General features: G+C 46.2%; 1 pseudogene; it reads left to right on the top strand.

Moving 5' to 3' along the window:
• Positions 1-2030: 2030 nt before the first annotated feature.
• On the top strand, positions 2031-2149 carry LOC121277518 (annotated as a pseudogene).
• Positions 2150-17243: the final 15094 nt, after the last annotated feature.

The raw sequence follows: 17243 nt of genomic DNA, 5'->3' as shown, positions 1-17243 counted from the left end.
AGGTGATTCTCTTGCTATGACTGGATCGGAAAGACAGTTGAGGGCAGTCCTACTAAGCCGAACCATTGAGGTGAGGTGCTAGAGGGTTGTGTGGTCAATCATATCAAAGGCTGCCCATAAATTGAGAAGAATGAGGAGGGATAGATTACCTTAGTTACAGCCACATAGGATGTCATTTGTGACTTGATAAGGGTAATTTGTGTGCTGTGGCAAGGTTGGAAACTTAATTGGAGGAATTCAAACATGAGTTTCAGGATAGGTGGACACGGATTTGGGAGGCGACAACATATTCAAGGACTTTGGAGAGAAGAGGGAGGTTGGAGTTGGTCGTTAGTTTACAAGGCAAATGAATCAGGGGTATTTTTTTGAGCAAAGGGATAATGATGGCAGATTGGATGAGGAGGGTGGCAGTGGGTACTCTGCAGTTTATAGGGAATAGAACAACAATAACTTAGATTGACATAGCACCTTTAAAACAGTAAAATGTTCCAAGGCACTTCAGCAACATCAAACATAATTTGACATTGAACTACTTAAGTCCAAGGTGTTTAGGCTAGACCATATCTGACACACAACTGGTTTTGCAATCCATCACCAGATGTGGCTGGACCACATCAAGCGCTATCAGGCCTCAGCCTCTTCTGCCAAATCCATGAGTTTGGCACCACCACATGAGAGTCTAATTTAGCAGCATAAACATGGAGAATCAGCTGCAAAATTTCATCAAAACCTAGAATTAAAATTAAAATTGTGCTGTTTAAAACTATTGGAATAGCATGCAGGGTTCGAACCATTTCATTATTCAGAGAAGTCTATCATTAATTGCGCACATACAAACATACAAATCAGAAGCAGGAGTAGGCCATTCAAACTCTCAAGCCTGTTCCGCCACTGGATTAAATCATGGCTGATCTGGTTGTGGCCTCAACTCCACTTTCCTGTCTGCGCCCTATACTCTTTGACTCCCCTATTCCAGCCCTTAAATTATAATTAAGTATATATAAAAATGTATATATCAATGTTGATTTATGCCTTAACATATTTATGTTCATGGGTCATTTAAATTGTGTTTTCTGACTTTCTTTTTCGCTTTCTTCTTATAGAATGTTTTTTCCTTGAAGAATGCATTTACTGACTTTCTTTTTTGCATTCTGGTTGCAACCAACTAGGTAAAAATTGGTTAATTGTCCTATTCAATAGCACACAGAATAATCTTATATTATTTCACAGAACAATTTTGCTCAAATGTTTACAGTCCATTCAAGGGCACAATCTTCCCATGGTTTGTGGCATTGTACTAACACAGTGCAAGCAATGGAGTGCACTATTCCTGTGGATCATATATTAATTGAAAAGAAGCCTGATTTCAGCAATCCTGACTTGAATATTTCCTCCTATCACTATCAGACTAACCTAAGATTTCATGGTTTGATGCTTCAATCTTCAGGTGTGCTTCAGGCCCCGAATCCATGACCTGGGACATCCTTGTTGGCCTCACTTTTTCTGTTCAACTGACCTGGACACCCATATCTTTGCAGCATTCAGTTTATTCAGGGCAAAGTTGATGGGAAGAGTGGGGAACCTAACAGGTTACATGTTCCCACGGGCCCTACCACTTTCTCAGCATCAGCTCCTCAATGAGCTCGATAGTATTTCCATTCAACTTCCAATCTCATTTTTGTTGTAACGCTGAAGGAAGCCACCAGCAGCATGCCTGCAGGCATCAACATTAGGTTTCGTTCAGGAAAGCTCTTCAATCTCTCCAGACTGCCTGCCCCCACCAAAGTCACAGAGGCAATAATCAAAGAGTTCCTTGTGGAGATGTCTGTGCCCTAGCTACCCACATCAAGGAAGACATCCTATCTATGGCAACAAGTGCTGCCAAAAACTTTGGTCTCCAAATCAGTGTCTCCAAGACCAAGGTTATGTTTCAGCCTGCACCAGGCACATGCTATGAAGCACCAGACATAACCATTGAAGGCACCAGTATCACAGTTGCAGAAAAATTCTCATTGCTCAGTAGTACTGAGTACTACGGCCATACTAGTCTGAAAACGCCTGATCTCTTCTGATCTTGGAAGCTAAGCAGACTCAGGCCTGGTTAGTACTTGGATGGGAAACCGCCTGGGAATCCCAGGTGCAGTAGGCTTTATCTCCGGCTCAGAATTGATGAGCTGGAGTCTGGCTCCGGACGCTGCGGCACATCCAGGAGGGGGAGTGTTACCCGGATGCTTTGTATCAGGAAGCGGTCACACCCGGTAGATAAAGTACCTCAATTCTAGTCAGTGGTCAGGGTCAGCAGGGTGTGACTGCAAATGAGGCAGGTAGAGGGATCCTGTGTTCAGGAACAGAGGAGCCTCAGCTCTTGACCTTGTCCAACAGGTACGAGGTACTTGCTCCCTGTGTGGATGAGGAACTGGGCTGTAGGGAGGATGAGCCAGCTGACCACGGCACCGTGGCACAGGAGGCCATTCAAGAGGGGGGAGCAAAAAGACAAGTGGTAGTTGTAGGGGATTCTATAATTAGGCGAATTGATAGCTTCCTTTGTAAGCAGAATCGAGAGTCCCTCATGGTATGTTGCCTGCCCGGTGCCAGGGTGAGGGACATCTCTGACCGGCTTGAAAGGATATTGGAGAGGGAGGGGGAGATCCAGTTGTTGTGGTCCACGTCGGGACAAATAACATAGATAAGACTAGGAAAGAGGACCTGTTTGGGGATTATCAGGAACTAGGACCTAAATTAAAGAACAGGTCCTCAAGGGTTATAATCTCCGGATTACTACCCAAGCTATATGCAAGTTGGCATAGGGACACGAGAATAAGGGAAGTAAACACGTGGCTAAAGGAGTGGTGCGGGAAAGAGGGGTTCCATTTCGTGGGGCACTGGCATCAGCATTGGAACAGGAGGGATCTGTACCGTTGGGACAGTCTCCACTGAACCTATCTGGGACCAATGTTCTAGCGAAAAGGGTAAATAGGGTGATCAACAGGACTTTAAACTAGAAAGTGGGGGAGTAGGGAAGGGTAAAACTCCAAGAAGTATAACTAATGGGAAACAAAGCAGCAGGTTAGCGTTTGGGGGGGGGGGGCAGTGGTGGGGTTGGATTCAAATTCTTAGAAAATTATGAAAAACCTGAAAAGAAAGGAGAGTCCAGGAGAAGCTATTAAAGTCTCCAGAACACAAAGTAGGACAGAGTGTTTGGAAAGAGCTAGGAATCTAACTTCAAGCACATCAGATAAAGGGATGACAATGAGAAAGGGGACGGGAAATACAGGACTGAAGGTGTTGTATCTGAATGCACACAGTATACAAAATAAGGTAAATGAGCTTGTGGCGCAGATTGAAATCGGCAGGTATGATGTGGTGGGCATTACGGAGACATGACTGCAAGGGGATCAGGACTGGAAGCTAAATATCCAAGGATATACCTCCTATTGAAAAGATAGGCAGGTTGGCAGAGGGGTTGGGGTTGCTTTGTTAGTAAGAAATGAAATTAAATTGATAGCAAGAAATGATGTCGGGTCAGATGATGTAAAATCTGTAGAGTTGAGGAACCGCAAAAGTAAAAAAAACCATAATGGGAGTTATGTACAGGCCTCCGAACAGTAGTCAGGATGTGGGGCACAAGATACACCAGGAGATAGAAAAGGTGTGTAAGAAAGGCAAGGTTACAGTGATCATGAGGGATTTCAACATGAAGGTAGACTGGGAAAATCGGATTGTTAATGAATCCCAAGAGAAGGAATTTGTGGAATGTCTACGAGATGGCTTTTTGGAGCAGCTTATGGTGGAGCCCACTAGGGAACAGGCAATTCTAGATTTAGTGATGTGTAATGAAGCAGATTTGATAAGGGAGCTTAAGGTGAAGGAACCCTTAGGAGGAAGTGACCATAATGATAGAATTTACCCTGCAATTTGAGAGGAAAAAGCTGGAATCAGATGTAAAGGTATTACAGTTGAATAAAGACAGCTAAAGAGGCATGATGGAGGAGCTGGCCAGAATTGACAGGGAGATGAGCTAGCAGGAAAGACAGTGGAACAGCAATGGCAGGAGTTTCTGGGAGTAATTTGGGAGACACAGCAAAAATTCATCCCTAGGAAGAAGAAGCATACTAAAGGGAGGACGAGGCAACCATGGCTGACAAGGGAAGTCAGGGACAGCATAAAAGCTAAAGAGAAAGCATACAATGCGGTGAAGAGCAGTGGGAAACCAGGGGATTGGGAAGCTTACAAAGACCAACAGAGGACAACTAAAAAAGAAATAAGGAGGGAGAAGATTAAATATGAGGGTTAACGAGCCAATAATATAAAAGAAGATTGCAAGAGTTTTTTTAGATATATAAAGGGTAAGAGAGAGGCAAAAGTGGACATTGGGCCGCTGGAAAATGACACTGGAGAAGTAGTATTGGAGAACAAAGAAATGGCGGAGGAACTGAATAGGTACTTTGCGTCAGTCTTCAAGGTGGAAGACACGAGTAACATCCCCAAAGTTCAAGAGAGTTGGGGGCTGAGGTGAGTATGGTGGCCATTATCAAGGAGAAGGTGCTAGGAAAACTGAAAGGTATGAAGGTGGATAAATCACCTGGACCAGATGGATTACACCCCAGAGTTCTGAAGGAAATAGCTGAAGAAATAGTGGAGGCGTTGGTGGCGATCTTTCAGGAATCACTGAAGTCAGGGAAGGTCCCAAAGGACTGGAAAATCGCTAATGTAACCCCCCCTGTTTAAGAAGGGAGTGAGGCAAAAGACGGGAAATTACAAGCCGATTAGCCTGACCTCGGTCGTTGGTAAGATTTTAGAGTCCATTATTAAGGATGAGATTTCAGAATACTTGGAAGTGCACGGTAAAATTAGGCAAAGTCAGCATGGTTTCATCAAGGGGAGGTTATGCCTGACAAATCTGTTAGAACTCTTTGAGGAGGTAATGAGTAGATTAGACAAAGGATAGCCAATGGATGTTATCTACTTGGATTTCCAGAAGGCCTTTGACAAGGCGCTGCACAGGAGGCTGCTTAGTAAGATAAGAGCCCATAGTGTTAGAGGCATGGTATAGAAGATCAGCTGTCTGTCAGGAGGCAGAGAGTGGGGATAAGGGGGTCCTTCTCAGGATGGCGGCCGGTGTCTAGTAGAGTTCCGCAGGAGTCAGTGTTGGGACCACAACTTTTCACTTTATACATTAATGATCTAGATGAAGGAACTGAGGACATTCTGGCTAAGTTTGCAGATGATACAAAGATAGGTGGAGGGACAGGTAGTATTGAGGAGGCGGGGAGGCTGCAGAAGGATTTGGACAGGTTAGAAGAATGGGCAAAGAAGTGGCAGATGGAATACAAGGTGGGGAATTGTGAGGTCATGCACTATTGTACGAAGAATAGAGGCATAGACTATTTTCTAAATGGGGAGAGAATTCAGAAATCTGGAGTGCAAAGGGATTTGGGTGTCCTAGTCCAGGATTCTCTTAAGGTTAATTTGCAGGTTGAGTCAGTAGTTAGGAAGGCAAATGCAACGTTGGCATTTATTTCGAGAGGACTAGAATATAAAAGCAATTATGTGCTGCTGAGGTTAAGGCTCTGGTCAGACCACATTTAGAATATTGTGAGCAATTTTGGGCCCTGTATCTCAGGAAGGATGTGCTGGTCCTGGAGAGGGTCCAGAGGAGGTTCACGAGAATGATCCCAGGAATGAAAGGCTTAACACAAGAGGAATGTTTGAGGATTCTGGGTCTATACTCGATGGAGTTTAGAAGGATGAGGGGGGATCTGATTGAAACTTACAGAATACTGAAAGGCCTGGATAGAGTGGACATGGGGAAGATGTTTCTGTTAGTAGGAGAGACTAGGACCCAAGGGCGCAGCCTCAGAGTAAAGGGAAGACCTTTTAGAACAGAGATGAGGAGAAACTTCTTTAGCCAGAGAGTGGCGAATCTTTGGAATTCATTGCCACAGAAGGCTGTGGAGGCCAAGTCACTGAGTGTATTTAAGACCAAGATAGATAGGTTCTTGATTGGTAAGGGGATCAAAGGTTACGGGGAGAAGGCGAGAGAATGGGGTTGAGAAACTTATCAGCCAAGATTGAATGGCAGAGCAGACTTGATGGGCCGAATGGTCTAATTTCTGCTCTTATGTCTTATGGTCTTATGGTCTTACTCTCTCTAGGGATGCCATTATTGATGAAGATATCAGTACACACATCCAGAAAGCAAGGTCGGCCTACAGCCAACTCCATGAACATGTAGCGTGAAGTAGCAAGGCATGGAACTGAAGATTAAAATCAAACTCTACCAAGGCCATTTCCCTTGCCACCCTGCTGAGTGGCACAGAATCCTGGGTCTGCTATAGACACCATATCAAAGCTCTGGAACACTTCCACCAAAGACACGCAAGGTCCATCATGAGATTTCATTGAAACAATAAAATCACAAACAAAGTGATCCTTCATCGTGCTGGGCTCATTAGCTGGAGACCACCAATCAGAAAATTCAAATTAAATGGCAGGCCATGTCTCCCGCATGGAGGACTATAGAATCCCCAAGCAAACCTTCTATTGGTAACAGTCTCTGGGACAACAACATCAAGGTGGTCAGTACAAAAATTACAAGGACACACTAAAAAAAAAGTCTTTCAAAATTCAGCATTCTCTTGGTAAAATAACGCAGCTGACCAACTCATGCGGAGGTAAGAACTGAAATTTAGTTCAGCCTGTTGCAAGGACCATCTATGCCAAACTTGCAACATCCAATATGCCCAGAGAAAGGTCAGAGGTGTCACAGCTGCAGATGCTCCCCCAAGCACCAACGACAACATGAACTATTAGTTCTGTGGATGTCCATGCCAATCCCGTATCAGACTCTTCAATCATTAGAGGACCTACAGAAGACATTGAAGTCACTTACAGCTTGGGCGTACTTAAATAACGAGGAGCCTGCCACCAATGGCTCACAGAATAATGTACTTCTATTATTTCACAGTCCAATTTTGGTCAAATGCGATGAAGTCCATTCAAGTCCAATCTTCCATTGATTTGTACTAACATAGTGCCAGTGATAGGGGTGTAGTATTCCTGTGGATCATATCTTAGCCAGAAAAGAAACTTGATTTAGGCAATCCTGATTTGAGTATTTCCTCCTATCACTGTTACACCAACCTAAAATGGTAAGATTTCACAGTTCGCTGCCTGCAATCTTCAGCAGTGCTGCAGGCCAAGGATTTTGGACTGCCATGGGAGCCTCACTTACTCTGCTCAATTGACCTGGACATCCATATCTTTGCAGCGTCCAGTTCATTCAGGGCAAAGTTGATGGGAAGAGTGGGAAATCTAACAGGTTATATGTTCCCACTAGCCCTACCACTTTCTCAGCATCAGCTCCTCAGTGAGGCTGACAGTATTTCCAGCCAGGCCCCAGTCCCACCAGGAATTCCATCTTCAAGATGGAAACCAGGTGTTTACAGATCATCATGCCTCATTTCCTGCACCTACATTTTTACATTGAAACTCCATCCTGGACCCCGAAAATTTTAAAGACTGGAGACTGAAGTTCAGTTTACTGAATATCAACAGGTTATTTAACTGTGGGGAATATCATCACCAAGTCCTATCCTGTTCTCATTCAACGTTCACGCGGGCACACTTTGCAATTGAACTTATCGTACAGTAATCGGGATTGGTAACCCTGATCAATTATTCCCCTCCATAGCCCAGGGCACTGAGGTCAATTGTAGCATTCTGATTCCCACACTGGCTGAGATCAGCTACTTCATTGCAGGCTGGAGATTAGACTTCATCACATACATAAGCATATTTGTGTATTCCACTTATTTTTGTCTATTTTGGGGTGAAACCTGTATTAAATCCTGAACAGTATGTATCCTCTAAAACCTTTAGGTATCCATTTATAATGCCATCAGATGATGGTCTCTGATATCCCACAACTTTAAATGCAAAAGGTTTTACTAACATCTTTCTATCACAGAACTCACTCTCTGTAACTTGGCCTGTAATACAATACACTTTGGTATAGTTCTTTGGCCTTATGGAGAGGGTCTGGTGCAGTGAATTTGATCATTTATTAAAGGTTGAGAAATGAAGTATTCAATTAGAGAGCGAGGAGTTAACTCCAAGTACATCTTTACTGTTATTCATGCAAGAGTTTCCAAACCAACTCTCCCATCTGCATGGGTGGTCCCACATAGATTTTATGCAGCAATGTTTTACTGGCATCCAGCAGTGATTTATTCAGCTGTCAGACTGCCTTCATCAGCTTCATGCAGCAAGTGATCTGTGGGCACCATCAGCTACACAAACCTCCTACCTTGAGTCAAAAATAAATGGCTCCAGAAGAAAAACAAAACATCATATGCTACCACCCACCCACCCATCTTCACAGTTTCATTAAATTTACCCTAAGAACTGTCCCCTTATATATAGTGTAGAACATTCTGCTCCACACAGCATGGCTGTAGAATTACTTAACCTTTACAATAATTCAGTGAATATAATCAAAACAGAGTTATTCAAACACAGAGAAGTACACAGCCTGACTGTATTACTGATGTACTGGAGCATTAGTTATTTTTCTTCAATGGGTTGATTTGTTAAGTTGTATTTGCTCATTGTATCGACAAGTACCTAATGACAACAAACTTCATTGAACCAGACTGCTGAAGATAAATAGATAAACTCTGAAGTAGCTGGATAGAAAATAGAACGTACATTCAACCATGTTGGAATTGTTAAACATGTAGGGTTTAACCAGTTTTGCCAGGCTCTGATAACAGTTATGAGCCATAATGTGTGATACAGTCACAAGACATTTTTTTTTGAGTTACTGCAAACCAGATTGGGCAATGATAAACACAACATAGCAACAAATTTAGTGTAATCTGGAAATCAGCCAAGTTAGCAAAAAGCCACGAATAAGGGTGGAATTGTCCCAGGTTTTCGCAAAGCATGGTGGTGGGTGGCAAAAGGTTGTTTTACCCACCCGCAATGGCGGCTTTTCATGCCATATCGTCCCATTCCTGGCCTCATTAGTAATGCATTTCCGGGAAACACACTGGGTCGCTGGAAGGGCGGCCTGTGATTCGTCCTCCACGCCGTCACCTCAGGCCTTCAGTAATCCAGACTGGCACAGAGCTAGCAGTCTCTCTAAGGGATTGAAAGCTGCTGGGAAATCATGGCTGCCAAAGAGAGGAAACATGATGCCCCCAAACTTAGCAATGCCTCCTTTGGGTGCCTACTGAATGCAGTGGAGACCCGCCATGAAGCCCTCTTCCCCTGCTCTGGGCAAAGACCAGCAAGCAAGGTCACCAATCCAGCATGGGAGGCATGGACAGTGCCAATGCCTTGCAAAGGAGGACAGCCACCCAGTGCTGATAGATGATGCATGACCTCCTCCATTCCGCCAGGGTAAGTCAGTCTTCTCATTACTCTCAACTTACACACTCACAAACCCATCACACATCCACAGGGATCTCACTCACTGCCAGTTGAAGCAACATCACCATTCACTGTCTCACACACACCCTCATCTGTTCTGCAGATCATGTCCTCATTCCATCCATGGCACCACTCACTAAACACACATGCCAGACATCCTTATCATCAGGTCTGGCAGGCATCCTGCTTACACTCTCTCCATCTGTATTTATGCAGGCCAAGCTGGCACACAACAAAAGGGCGAGGTCACAGACTGGTGGAGGAGGGCCTAATATTAAGGTCCTCACAGACTTTGAAAATAGAATCATCCAGCTGGCTATCGACAATCTGGAACATTCTTGTACTGATGCTGAGGTCGGCGGTGCTCAACCAAGTGAAGATCCAGCAGGAAAACATCCATCAGACAACCATGCTGGTGAGTCAGTTCCTTGTTCCACAGTCCCCTGCCATGCAATAATTATCCCTCCTTGCTTTCACAGGCATATCTGGGAAGCAGCTGAGGGGGTCCATGAGCCAGGTCCCTGACTCAAGCTGCCAAAACACCCCAGAAGAAAAATCTGATGACACCCTAATTGAAGTCCCAGCACAGCGCTCACCTACACCCTCCACCAGTGCAGAGACACACAACTTGGTGGGACCTAGTTCTAGAGGAGCCTCAGGGTCACAATCTGATGAGCACATCGCACTGTCTGATCCACAGCAGGCGGAGGCAAGGAATGCCCAGGTTTCTGGCACTTGGAAATCTGCTGGAGGCCAGAAATCTGCTGAGTCTGAGTCAGATGATGAACCTCTGGACTCGGTCATATCTCAGTTGCTGGAGCTGCAAAGGCAAGCTCCGGAACATCAGGAAAGGATGTCCACTGGACTCCTCAGATTGCAAAGCACGATGGAGGAGCCGTCCATCTTCAGCCTAAGGTGATCGCACTGGCATGCCAGTCCACCGAGGTCAACGCTGGTAGGATGGCGGCCGCCTTGGAGACCTTGGTCCAGGACATCAATCCTGCACTGCTGTGAGAGCTGAACTCCATCACTGATGCCATAGTTGGCTCCAACAATGTCAACGTGAGAAGGGTGCGGGGCAGCTCAATCTCACTCCAGCTTCCCCTTCTCCTCAAGGAGTCAGCCAGGGGCCCTCAGACACCCATAGGGAGGAGGATCAGCAGATGCACACCCCAGGACCATCCACCCAGGTGTCTCAGGAGAGTCCAGCCCATCTGAATCCCCTCTTCAGCTCCACAGGCCGAGGAGGGTGCCACTGCCACAAAACAGGATCCTGAAAGCAGGTCAGGACCCTCCAGGTCTCAGCCCTCCAAAGGACAACTGTCCAGCTGAAGAGATAGTGGAGGCATTAGTGATGATCTTTCAGGAATCACTCGAGTCAGGGAGGGGTCCAGAGGACTGGAAAATCGCTAATGTAACCCCCCATTTAAGAAGGGAGTGAGGCAAAAGACGGGAAATTACAGGCCGATTAGGCTGACTTCAGTAGTTTGTAAGATTTTAGAGTCCATTATTAAGGATGAGATTTCAGAATACTTGGAAGTGCATGGTAAAATCGGGCAAAGTCAGCATGGTTTCATCAAGGGTAGGTCATGCCTGACAAATCTGTTAGAATTCTTTGAGGAAGTAACGAGTAGGTTAGACAAAGGAGAGCCAATGGATGTTATCTGCTTGGACTTCCAGCAGGCCTTTGACAAGGTGCCACACAGGAGGCTGCTCAGTAAGATAAGAGCCCATGGTGTTTGAGGCAAGGTACTAGCATGGATAGAAGATTGGCTGTCTGGCAGGAGGCAGAGAGTGGGGATAAGGGGGTCCTTCTCAGGATGGCAGCCGGTGTCTAGTGGAGTTCCACAGGGATCAGTGATGGGACCACAACTTTTCACTTTATACATTAATATCTAGATGAAGGAACTGAGGGCATCCTGGCTAAGTTTGCAGATGATACAAAGATAGGTGGATTGGTAGTATTGAGGAGGCAGGGAGGCTGCAGAAAGATTTGGACAGGTTAGGAGAATGGGTAAAGAAATGGCAGATGGGATACGACATGGGGAAGTGTGAGGTCATGCACTTTGGTAGGAAGCATAGAGGCATAGACTATTTTCTAAATGGGGAGAGAATTCAGAAATCTGGAGTGCAAAGGGATTTGGGAGTCCTAGTCCAGGATTCTCTTAAGGTTAACTTGTAGGTTGAGTCAGTAGTTAGGAAGGCAAATGCAATGTTGGCATTTATTTCGAGAGGACTAGAATATAAAAGCAATTATGTGCTGCTGAGGCTTTATAAGGCTCTGGTCAGACCACATTTAGAATATTGTGAGCAATTTTGGGCCCCGTATCTCAGGAAGGATGTGCTGGCCCTAGTGAGGGTTCAATGGAGGTTCACGAGAATGATCCCAGGAATGAAAGGCTTAACATATGACAAACGTTTGAGGACTCTGGGTCTATACTCGATGGAGTTTAGAGGGATGAGGGGGAATCTGATTGAAACTTACAGAATATTGAAAGGCCTGGATAGAGTGGACGTGGGGAAGATGTTTCCATTAGTAGGAGAGACTAGGAACGGAGGGCACAGCCTCAGAGTAAAGGGAATTCCTTTTAGAACAGAGATGAGGAGAAATTTCTTTAGCCAGAGAGTGGTGAATCTATGGAATTCATTGCCACAGAAGGCTGTGGAGGCCAGGTCATTGAGTGTATTTAAGACTGAGATAGGTAGGTTCTTGATTGGTAAGGGGATCAAAGGTTACGGGGAGAAGGTGGAAGAATGGGGTGGAGAAACTTATCAGCCATGATTGAATGGCGCAGCAGACTCGATGGGCCGAATGGCCTAATTTCTGCTCCTATGTCTTATGGTTTTATGGTCTTCATAGACAGGGAATAGCAGTCAGCAGGCTGCCTCTACCTCTGCTGTGGATGTCAGAGGAGCACCAAGGTGTAATGGCAGGATTAGGAAGTTTAAGAAGATGCAGTTGCATAGCCTGGGCACAGATGGTAATCACTTGTACTTAACAGTCACCGCTGGAAATAAACTTCCAAGAATGTCTCCCTGATTATAGCTCCTTGTTCTGAAGAGCCATTTTCGTGTCACTCAGATGTGAAACCTTGGTTCCTGCACAAGATAAAAGCAGGTGTCTCAGTCCAGAACTTCTTCCCTGTGCAGCGTGTAACCTTCAGAGCAAAGTGATGGCCTGGCTTTACACTCACTGGACTCATCAGTGATGCCTGAACCTCAATGCCAGAATGTCATGGGCAGTGTCACAAGTCCTGTCATTCTTCCTGTGTGCTCTCAGCACCTTTAAGGCAGTGCTGGCCCCCCCATCTCTTCCGCATCTGTGACCCTTGACACCGTGCTCCTGAAGGACTCAGTGCTGAAGGCTGACAAAGGATCAGGTGCATTTAAAGTTTCATGGCTGCATCTTCATGATGCGACCCTGACCACAGAGCGCAAGCCAGACAGGAATCAGACGTTCACAAATGCTAAAAGCAAAATACTGCAGATGTTGGAAATCTGAAACAAAAACAGAAAATGCTGGAAAAGCTCAGCAAGACTAACAGCATCTGTGGAGAGAAAAACAGAGTTAATGTTTCGAGTCCGTATAATTCTTCTTCAGCGCAAAAAGGAACGAGCTCTGAAGAAGAGTCATACGCATTCACAAAGGCTATGTGAGGATCTGTGGAGTGTGTTCACTGCATGTCATCATCATTCTCCTGGAATCTAGCAACTATTAGGGCCTCTGCTGCATCTCCTTGATATCAGGACTGCCCTCACTGCATCTTGTCATCATCCTTCATGAATCTTCCAGCTATGAGGGCCTCCTGAGTGCGCCTGCTTCATCTGACAGGGCGATGGCCTCATCGCCAGCATCCTCATCTTCGAGGAATCATCACCATCATCCCCTTCGACGTGCTGCTCATCAGAGGAGACATGCAGCTCTTCCATCTCCTCCTCAGCCAGGTCCTCCCGCTGTTGCAGCACCAGTTTGTGGAATGTGCAGCAAGTGATGATGATGTGTCACACTCTCTGGGGACTGTATTGCAGTGCTCCACCAGACCTGTTGAAGCATTGGAACTTCATTTTCAAAATGACTATTGTTTGTTCCACCAGGTCGCGACATGAGCTTCGTTCTACCATCGCTCTGTTGCAGTCTGAGGCCGCTGCACGGGCATCATCAGCTACGTCATCTGTGGGTAGCCCTTGTCCCTGAGGAGCCAACCCTGCAGCCTCTGTGGACCTGGATAATGTCAGGGATCTGAGACCTGCTCAGGATGTAGGAATCATGTACAGACTTGTAGGGTGCATTCCTGGTGGTTGCACACCAGCTGAACATTCAGCAAGTGGAAGTCTTTGAGGTTGATGTAGTTGACTGCTTGTTGCCATGGGGGTCTAAGTGCCATGCGAGTGCAGTCAGTGGCACCCTGCACCAGTTGAAAACCAGAGATCTGCACAAATCCCAGCCTCTTGTTTTCTGGCTTTCCTGATCCCCGGGCAAAATGCACAAAGTTCTGTGTCTTCGCAAAGATGATGTCCATGACCTCCTGGATACACTTGTGCGTGGAGGCTTGCGAGAGCCTGCACAGGTTACCTGTGGAGCCCTGGAAGGAGCTACTGGCATAAAAATTAAGCGCCATGGTCACTTTTACATCCACTGTCATTGGATGCCCTCCATACCTCCGTGGCGCCAAATCCTGCAGCAGGTGGCAGATGTGACCGATCAGTTCTCTAGACATGTGCAGTCTTCGGCGACACTGGTTCTCAGTCATTTGCATGAATGACAAGTGACATCCATAGACTCTGGGTCTAGCGAAGCGCCTACGAGCGATGGCTCGCTGTGGATCTCCCTGCTGCCCCTTCATCTTGAGGGAGGTCCCCCTCCCTTTGCCGAGCCAGGGGCCTGCGCCACTCTTTTCTTCATCTTCTTCTCTGCTCCCTGTAAGTCATGAGGCATACCACAAAATCACCAGGCTCAATGATCCTGATGTTCTCCTCCAGCAGGATCAAAGAGAGAGAAGAGTGGAATAGCCTGGGTGTACTGAGAACTTCCCTTGGTTAAGTCTGAAGGCCCCTTCATGCATGCAGGAGAGTGCTGGCCACCACTTGGATGGCCAGTGTGTAGTACACTCATTGGCTGTCCAAAACCCAACGCACCTCCGCCCACTCCACTTGACCAATTGGCGGCAGCTCCGGCCACTGGACTGCATGCTCTCAACTTAGGCGCAGGCATTCTCCTAACCTGCACTGCAAGGCTCTGCTGCTGGCTTAAACCATAATGGATACTGCTCCACACCTCAATAAAGACATTGAAAGGGGCTATGAGCAGCCCCACCAGTGACTGCATCATGGCCACCTCGTGCAAGGGATTCAGGCAATTGCTCTGTTGGTCCCTAAAACATACATTAATTTGCAGTCCGCCCTCGAGGGGTGAAAAGTTCTGGAACCTTTGGTAACAGTTTCATGCTTTTGCATTGCTTAAGTGGGCAGAAAAGCTTCAGAGACCTGACTCCAAGCGTGTCAATGAAGCTGCTGCTGACAGGTCTCAGCTGCAGAAGAATACTCATTCTTTACAAACTTTTCCAAGTGTGTGGCTGCTTCCCTCACCCTCCACCCCCACACCCCCAGCATGTGCTTGAATCTTTCTTTCAGTCTGTTTGTCCTGCCTTTCTCCCCAGCAACACCACCCCTCCCCTCACTCCACTACTGGTCTGACTCGCACTTGAGCCCATGCCTCGGCACCAGACTGAAATCCAACCAGGAAAAAGTGCCTTGTCTGTGCCCCCCCATGAATCCACAGCGCCTCATCCTTGATGTCCTAAGGGCGATGCTCGCGAGCAGTGCACAAGGCTGTTTGCACTCACCTCCAAGCTCCCCTCAAAGCTCGGGTTGTCAGGTGCACGCCTTTTAAAGGCACTCGTGAAGCACGCTGTTCTGACGTCACGTCGATGCAGGTGGTAAATTTGATGCGGGGCATTGAGTCCGGTGAGCAGGGCTTATAATTAGGTGCAAATGTATTAAAATGACATTCCCGCTGTCTGGCGGTGGGAAACACGGCCTACCATTGACAGGCTGAGCGGACGATCGCAAACAGCTTTCACGATGTTGTAAAACCAATTTATGGCCTTCTCACCATTTTGTCCCACCACCCCCCTCCCCGCTCGCCATGATGCCCGATGCCAATGGGACCGGAAAATTCCAGCTTTAATCACTTTTCCTTTAATGCACAGAAAAGGAAAAACTGACAAGGAAAAGAAGCCAGGATTTTACAGCCCCTCCTGCCCAGCAGGATATTACAGTCCTGCCAAACTGGACGGAGATTTAAATGGCTCACCGCATCTGCTGGGTGGATGCACGCCACAGCGGGGTTGTAAAATCCTGGCGTGAGTCTAGTTATTTGGTAGTGCCAAGCTACCTTCCTGATGGCTCAATACCATGAAAACAATTTGTTTTTTTGCCAAAACTATGAACTAAGATTCTTTAAAAAAAACTTTTAAAAATATTGGGAATGATTATGCATCTATTTAATATATCAGCGGTTAGAAAGTAATTTCTGTAAAACATCAGCACAAGTTATCATTGACTGTAAATTAAGATATCTAATCTGAAATCTGTAGCCATGATTCAAGCCAATGAGCCCTTTGGTTACCACGTCAAATATTTCATTCTACTTTGACTGGGGTGCTACACTGAGAGGGGAGAAGCTCCATCCACCTTGGCAATTCCCCCCTAACCCCAGCCGATGTTCCAGTCTCATGGTCACTTGCATTTTGGGGACAAGCTTCCAGCCTCCTCCAGAGAGGCTGCCTCTGTGACAGGCTGCCCAATCTCACCATGCTGAGTGAAGAACTGTCCTGCTTATGTTGGGGAGTCTCCAACTCACCCCACTCCCCAACACCCTGCCTCCCCAAAACCACCACTCCCAGGAATTGGAAGGGAAAATTGGACAGAGCCTTTACTGCAATATGCTTAAAGACTTCCTGGTGATCAGCCAGCATTGGCATTGCAGTGGCATGAAACAAAGGACTCCACGCAGCCACACAAGCTGAGTAGCCACAGAGAGGAGGATATAAATTGGAAAAATAATAGAACACATGCCCTGACAACTAAATGCAATTTTTAAAAATACAAAACAAAAGGAAAGCATATAAATAATGGTCTATTATCTGAACCAGATAACGGAGATACAAATCAATCTTCATTAGCCAAATTTAGAAAATCCCACTTTTAGTACAGGACTTCACCTATGAGGGGTACATGCTGGGAGCTGTACCCAGCCCGGTCCCACCATTCCATGATTCTCACAGAATCACAGGATCATTACAGTGTAGAAGGAGGCCATTCAGCCCATCAAGTCTGCACTGGCTGTCTGAAAGAGCAATCTACCTTGCCCCACTTCACTGCCTTATCCCCCTAACCTCACACATCCTTTCTTTTCAGGTATAAAAACAAAAAAACTGCGGATGCTGGAAATCCAAAACAAAAACAAAAACAGAATTACCTGGAAAAACTCAGCAGGTCTGGCAGCATCGGCGGAGAAGAAAAGAGTTGACGTTTCGAGTCCTCATGACCCTTCGACAGAACTTGAGTTCGAGTCCAAGAAAGAGTTGAAATATAAGCTGGTTTAAGGTGTGTGTGTGGGGGGCGGAGAGAGAGAGAGGTGGAGGGCAGGCGGGGTGTGGTTGTAGGGACAAACAAGCAGTGATAGAAGCAGATCATCAAAAGATGTCAACAACAATAGTACAAAAGAACACAGGTGTTAAAGTTAAAGTTGGTGATATTATCTAAACGAACGTGCTAATTAAGAATGGATGGTAGGGCACTCAAGG

This window comes from Carcharodon carcharias, chromosome 4 (genome assembly GCF_017639515.1).
Source record: "Carcharodon carcharias isolate sCarCar2 chromosome 4, sCarCar2.pri, whole genome shotgun sequence".
Classification (NCBI taxonomy): domain Eukaryota; kingdom Metazoa; phylum Chordata; class Chondrichthyes; order Lamniformes; family Lamnidae; genus Carcharodon; species Carcharodon carcharias.
The sequence above is the reverse complement of the archived record's forward strand: the minus strand, read 5'-3'. Positions and strand labels throughout refer to the sequence as shown.